We start from the raw sequence: 7,469 nt of genomic DNA on the forward strand, positions 1-7,469 counted from the left end.
TTTATCCACATTATCCTAAGAAAGAGAAAAAGATACTCCTACTTCTAGGCTGGAAAACAATAGGTGATCTTTGCCTTTTGTTCTTTTGATTTTCTATACAGTATCTTCAGAATCTTAAAATTGTATTTATTGATTTATCTTTTGCAAAGAGCCAGTAATCGGGAAAAAACCCAATGAAGTTATTTTTAAGAAGGGAGGCTGCAGGACTGGGGCAGGCTCCTCCCTCCCCCGGCCCTCCCCACAGCCTTCCCGGGGTGGCTGTGGGCACAGGAAGTACGGCTGGAGCTCAGAGGCTGCTCAAAGCTGGGATTTCTGGCCGAACAGATCCTCCCATTCTTTGCTTCCAGCCCCAAATCCCACGCTTACTCACTTCACAGCACCTACTTTTAACCTGCCAAATGCCACTAAATCTGCAAATTAAACCTCTGATTACAGAATTCCTTTTGATGTAAAAAAAAATGTGGGGATTTTTAAAATGTAATTATTCATACACTAAGATTTTAATTGTGCTTCTTTTCTCCCTCTCCTACCTTTTTTTTTTTCTAGGGCAGGGTGATTCCCCGTGCTGGGCCTGCCTGGGCAGCGCCAGGGGCTGGGCGCAGGAAGGGGCCTGGAGGAGCGGGCTGAGGCTCTGTTCCAGGAGGCGGGAAGGGGGTCTGGGAGCAGCAGGTGGTCCCGGGCCTCCACCCCCACCCTTGCACCTCAGCCACAAATGACAACCAAGTGCAGGACGAGGCAATTTCCCACGTGCCAGCAGCACTGGGAAAGGTCTCTGGGTAGACATTGGCGCCAGCCTGCTGTGGCCAGGAGCAAGGGAAATACGGCCTGGCTGCTGTGTGTCCGGTCCAGTCCTCCCTGCCCCAAAGAACAACCAGACTGACCTTTATGTTTTTGGTTTTAAAATTGTGGTAAAATGCACATAATATAAAATTGACCATCTTAACCATTTTCAAGTATAAGTTCATTCTCACTGCTGTGTAGCCATCACCACCAACCATCTCCAAAACATGTTCATCTTCCCAAACTGGAACTCTACCCACTGAACAACACTCCTGCTCTTTCTCCTGTTCCACCTGCTGGTAGCTGCCTGATTCTGTGCAGCACTAGGGACCTCGAGGAGGTAGACTCACAATATTTGTTCTTTTGTGCTTGGCTGCTTCTCCCCCCCCCCCCCCACCTCTGCAGATCGATTCTTGCTCTGTGGTCCAAGCTGGCCTTGAACTCACATTCCTCCTGCCTCAGTCTGAGTGCTGGGATCGTAGGCCTGTGTCACCATGCAATGTGTGTCTCCACCTTTGTCAATAATGCTGGCATGAATATGGATGCACAAGTTTCTATTTGATAATTAAAAATTTTTTTTCAGTACTGGGGATCGAATCCAGAGCCTTCACACTGAGCTACATCCTCAGCCTTGTCTTTATTTTTTATTTTGAGGCAGGATCTCACTAAGTTGCTAAGTTCCCCAGGCTGGGCTTGAATTTGTGATCCTCCTGCCTCAGCCTCCTAGAGTGCTGGGATTAGAGGCATGCACCGTCATACCCAGCTCAACTCTTTTGGGTATATATATTTGGAAGTGGGACTGCTGGATCATGTGGTACAGACTGATCTTTCAAACACGCAAGTTAAACTGTTTTGTTGCACTGTTTAGAATAAAACCCATCCCCGTCATGGAGCTCCCTGGGCCTGATGATGGGGTCCCTTGGGGAGCGCACCACATTCTGTGTCCTTCATTCTCAGAGCCCTGGTCACCCCACGGGAAGCTGGCCCGCCTTTCCCGTCCCCATCATACCGCCCCTCTGTTTAGGTTCCTTCACAGCCTCACTGAAGTCTGAACTTTCTTGCTTATTAATGGACTCCTCTAGCGCCTGTTCCTCACCCTCCCCACTGTGAAGGCTCCAGAGCGATAGGTACTTTGCTGTATCCATGTGCCTGGAACTGGGGCTGGCTTGCAGCTGGTGCTCCTTGAACATGAGTTGAATGAATGAATGAATGAATGAATGGAAGCTCAAGCCTTTCCAAGTGTGGAGTGGGGCCACAGTGATACTCTGGTCCCTGGACTAAGCATGGATATATTCTAGGAACATAAATTTTATCTGAAGGCTTAAGGGGGAAAATTATTTGTATATTTATATGTACTAAGACAAAAACTTATTTAAAGGAGTATATTACTTTCCTGGGACTAGGTAACTAAGTATTGTGAACTGGATGATTTCAACAACAAAAATTTATTGTCTCCGAGGTCTGGAAGCCAGAAGTCTGAAATGAAGGTGTCAGCAGGCTTGGCTGTGAGGGAGAATCAGTTCTGGGCCTCTCTCCTAGCTTCTGGTAGCCTCAGGTGTTCCTGGGTTGTAGATGTCATTCTCCCTGTATCTTCACGTCATCTCCTCGCCGCCCCAGGCAGGTTTGTCTGTGTCCTATTTCCCTTTTTTTATAAGAACACAATCATACTGGGTTAGGACTCCCCCCTAATGACCTCACATTGACTTGATCATTTGCAAAGACTGTTAGTTTCAAGTAGGCTCACATCCACCGGTTCCAGGGGTTAGAACTCCAAAATCTTTTGTGCGAGACAATGCAACCCACAAAAAGAAATCAAACGTAAACACACATCGATGGCTTAGGTATAACAAGTGCCTTATTTCGCTCTTAAAAGCAGTTGCACCACCAAGGCAGGCAGAATATATTGTTCCCTTTCCTTTAGGGGACTTCAGAGGAAAAGATGGAAAGCCCCTGCCCTTTTACAGATCAGGCAGCTGGGCCGAGGGAGGGGGCGCCTTGCCTCTGGTCTAACTGTAAACAGAGTGCCAGCAACAATCAGATTCGCACTCCCATCCAGGGCTCAATCTAGATCCAGGCCTTCTTCGATGGAAGAAAGCTCCCCCAGACACAGAGGCAGAGAATTCCACACAGTGGCCTTGTGAGCTGTCCCCTCAGGAGACCTGCAGGGAATCAACGAAGGCAGGACCTGAGGGGAGAAGCTGACCCCTTAAGCAGTGGCAACAGAAGCCTCAGACATCCCACAGGGAGCATGGGAGCTGGCGCAGATCTTCAGAGTTGTCCTTTGCACCCAGCCTGGACCCCAGGGGGTGGGAAGACATGGAACCTCTGGAGAGGAGATGCCAAGCCAGAAGGCAGCCGCAGAGAGCAGCAGCTGGAGGAGAGACAGCCTCGGTCACACAGCTCAAGGAATGATCTGCAACAAGTCAACGCTCTTGGCTGTGGATACCAGAGCTTAGAGGGACTTTGTCCAAAGTGAGCCACACCAGCCGGGCCAAGGGGCAGTGACACTGATGACATTGGGGGGAGGGTGGACAGCAGGCAGAGGAGGCCGTGCTCTCCACTTGGGCACCTCTTGTACTCTTCAAAGCCTCCACATCTTGTCTGAAAGTGGCATTTGAGGAGCTGAAGTGGGGCCATGTGTCCTGCATGTGTCTGGCACACAGGAGCACTCTGAAAACTTCAGTCCCCCCTCCTCAAGGCAGGCTGGGCTCTGCTGCATCCTGACTTCTCTGAGTTATTTTGTGAATGTTCTGCCTCTTGGCTGATGTATTAATTTACTAGGGCCGTAACACTGTTTTCCATCTCTACATGTCTTTGTCCAAGTTTATTATAAAGACATTGGTCCTATTGGATCAGTGCCCACTCTAAGAACCTCATTTTATTTTATTTGCCTTTTGAAGACCATATCTCCAAAGACAGTCATATTCTGATTGTGGGGTTTAGGACTTCAGCATATAGATTGAGGGATATATAATTCATTCCATGATGCTGGTAAGACCTGTTATCCCAAACCCACCTCTCTTTAGAGATCTACTTCACCCATTCCCTCTAGGAAATTTTCACTAACCACCCAACACTGTTCCAGTGATTTCGTCCCTTCTCAGAAATACCACAGGAATTACCTAGTGCCTGTGTGTGTGTGTGTGTGTACAGGTGTTATAGAAATCGCTGGAGAGCAAGGGGTTCCTTGTTCATTAGGATGCTTCCTCGGGTTTAGTATGAGACCAAGCTCATAATAGGGCTTTATAAATGCTGGGAGTTTAAGTGGCCATTGACACCAAACCTAAGACAGCAAGCAAAGTCGTTCCCTCCCTCTGATGGACTGGAGCCATAAAGGAGGCTTCCCCGTGGAGGGCCAGCAAAGCCCCAGTGAGGTACAGACTAGGAAGGAGTGCAGAGAACCTGGGGTCCAACTTCATTGCTTCACAGGTGAGTGGGGATGAGAGGGCCCAGCCAGATGGTGGGAAGAGCAGGAGCGGGAATGGGACTTCCTGACTTCCAGACCACTCCTCCACCCACTCGGGCACTGTCTCTACCCTTGGGTGTGGGTCTCTGCCTAGAACCTTCTGCCAACCCTTGAGCTGATGACAACACAGACGCATGAGCCAAATACAGCACACTTTCTTCTGTATAGGAATAATTCAGGGCTTCCATTAGAAAGGAGGAATAAGTTCAAGAGATCTATCTGTAGTACCACATGGTGACAGTCATTAACAACCACCCAGGGGGTACTTGAACGCTGCTCTGAGTGACCACTTAACTGATCAATTTCCAAAGGTTGTATAGGTGAAGGAGGAAGGTTCCTGGGACTAGAATGGCACCGAGGAGTCGATGATCGTTTTCTTTTGATGACAGTGACCACCCTGAGCTGCATCATCCATGGCTCCCTATCTTCTGTGGGATCTGTGGAACTGGACCTATTCAAGGAGGCCCCTGGAAGCTGACTTTTACAATAAATCTCCAGTTTTAACAGGGAGACTGCTGTAATATCTATGAAGATATCCGTGATTTCTATTGCTGACAAAGTCCAAGGTGTTGCTGGGATTAACTGGTTTTTGCCGGCACAGATATTTGAAGGAGATGCTAACCTTCCATTTCAGGTTAGGGTAAATCAACTTGCAGTTCTTCCCTTTTCAATTCTTAGATTCTCGGAATTGTAGCTTTGGTCCTCTTGGCAATTAAAGGAACTCAAGTTAAAAATCTGCCCTTAGGGTTGAGGCAAAATGGCTCTTTTTTCCTCAAGCTCCTAATAGTAGCATCCAGTAAAGCCTCAATACTCGAGAGACTTAATAAGCTAAAGCAATCGGAAAGTGAGGTGACCCAGGGTGGTGCGGGTTATGTCTGCTTGCCAGACTGGAGTCGGAAGCTTCAGGCTTCTTGAGGATCCTGAGACAAGGTCTTCCTACCCATGGCAGGACTGTATATATCCGATTTCTTTCATTTTCCAGGCTTTGGAAGGTGGCTGCTTGGAACCTGCAGGCAAGTGCCCAGGTGGGGACAGCCGACCCTTCAGAGAACCCACACTCAGGCACCTCTCCCGGGCCATTCTGAAGGCAGTTAACTGGAGGAAGCACAGTGCGTTTCCCAAGGCAGAACACGGGAAGCACGGAAGAGCGAGGCTACAGCACCACAGCGGGAGGGAGACAAGCTGCACACAGCCACACATGCTACACACAGCCCGGGCCTGCTGGGGTGAAGGGCCAGAGTCACACTGAGCTTGGACCTTGAGGGTAGGAGCACGCTCACTTCGACTTTATTGATTCTGTTCATAGATTTGTTCACATTCACTCTGAATATTTATTTCTGCTGATCCTATGAGCTGTCTATGGATGGAGTTGATGTTTTATGTTTCATGTTTCTATGAACTGGAGTAGCTTTACTACAAAATTAAAAACTAAGGCAACATTGGAGGCCTTTGTAACTTTTTTTTTTTTTGGTACTGGGGATCGAACTCAGGACTTTGAGCTTACGAGGCAGGCGGCACCACTAAGCTAAATCCCAGGTCCGGTAACTTTTTTTTTTAAAGAAGGAAGATTTCCATATTAAATTTGAGAATTAATGAGTTAAACATATCTTTAGGGGCCAGGGAAGTAGTTCATTGGCACAGTGCTCGCTTAGCATGCAGTACAGGCCGGGTTTAGTGGGAAAAGAAATACAAAAATGAAACAAAACAAAAAACGCACCAAACTTTGAGGGGGTCCGATGCCCCCTCTGACCATCAGGGCCCCTTACTTACAAAGAACAAAGTTAGATTTGCAAGCCTGTGGGAACTGTGAGAGAGAGTGCGTGTGTGTGTGTGTGTGTGTGCGTGTGTGTGTGTGTGTGCGTGTGTGTGTGTGTTTGGGGGGGTTCAATTTTGGAGGGAAGACTTTGGGTGTGCTCTCCTGCCCTCTACTGGCCACAGGAAGCAGTGCCTAGGCTCCTCCTGGGCTTTCAGGACTCAGAATGGATGTTTGCCCAGAACCAGTGGGAGGCAGTGCACAGTGACCTTTGTTTGCAGGGACATTGAACAGAGCTCGGCTCCAACTTTTCTGAACCCTCATGACCTAAACTGAGTCAGTTTTACAGGCAAGCTCAGTGAGCCTTGGATGAGGGATCGTGGGAGGGAGACATTATCCAGGAGAGACAGGAGAGTGAGGAGGGGGGTGAGACATGGCCAAGCCAAGGGGAGGCTCCATGTGGTTTCATCCTGGCCAGAGAGACTAATGCCACTTCTCACCTGTCCCAGAAGGGATGAGGGCCCTGCATGCAGATATCTCTATCAGCAACAGAAGTCCTGCGTCTGCTCTGAGATGCTGGTTTATAACAATGACCAAACCACAGAGGAGGAGACGAAAACAGTCCTGAATCCACAGGGGTCCCCTTCCATCCAGCTGGCCCCACTCCCCCCAGCGCCCTGCCCAGCATCTTTCTGGGACCTCAGCACCTCCTGCTGTTCTGCTCCAGCCTAATCCCCTCAGGGACGACTAGGTTCTGGGGCCAGGCCTGGGCTTATGGTTTATTCAACAGTGGCTCTTGGAGAATGCTTAGGTAGCAGGGTATGAGCTCCTAAACTGACACTTCAACACCCACTCAGTGCTGGAGGGGGAGGCGAAGGGGCCGAAGGAGGGCAGCCCAGGCCTCTGAGTAGAGAACCAGGCACTGGCAGCCCCAGGCAGCTCCGGATGTGACTGCAGCTCTGGTGCTTCTGCACATGCCAGGCCGGGCCATGTCTTCTGCTTTCCTCTTTCCTACCTGCTCATCACTGCCTGACACAACAGCAAGTCTCCGCTTTGGCCTTCAGCATTTACCCAGGTCATGGCACCTGCAAGACCCTGGGTGCAGAATAGAGGACTGGAGAGTGGGGACTGAAAGGGTGGCTCTGGGAAGGATGATGCTTTCTTGGGCTGAGGCATAAAGGAGTCCTCCCTGTCCTCTTTCCAGGAGTTGAGTGGCCCAGTCCTCCCCATACTGCTTACTCTATGTTAATTTAGCACACAGCTGAGAAACTCAAAAAAGGTTCCCACATCCTTCTTTCTCCTTCTCCTTCTTCTATTTCCATTTTTTGAGATAGCATCTTGCTATGTAGTTCAGGCCAGCCTTGAACTTACGGCGATTCTCCTGCCTCAACTTCCTGAGTGCTGGGGTTACAGGTGTGCACCATCATACTTGGCACGCAGATGCCCAATTTTGAGTCTATCCATTGGGGC

Source organism: Heterocephalus glaber, unplaced genomic scaffold (assembly GCF_053883595.1).
Source record: "Heterocephalus glaber isolate CG9 unplaced genomic scaffold, H.glaber_assembly_v1.0 deba00000470, whole genome shotgun sequence".
NCBI lineage: Eukaryota > Metazoa > Chordata > Mammalia > Rodentia > Bathyergidae > Heterocephalus > Heterocephalus glaber.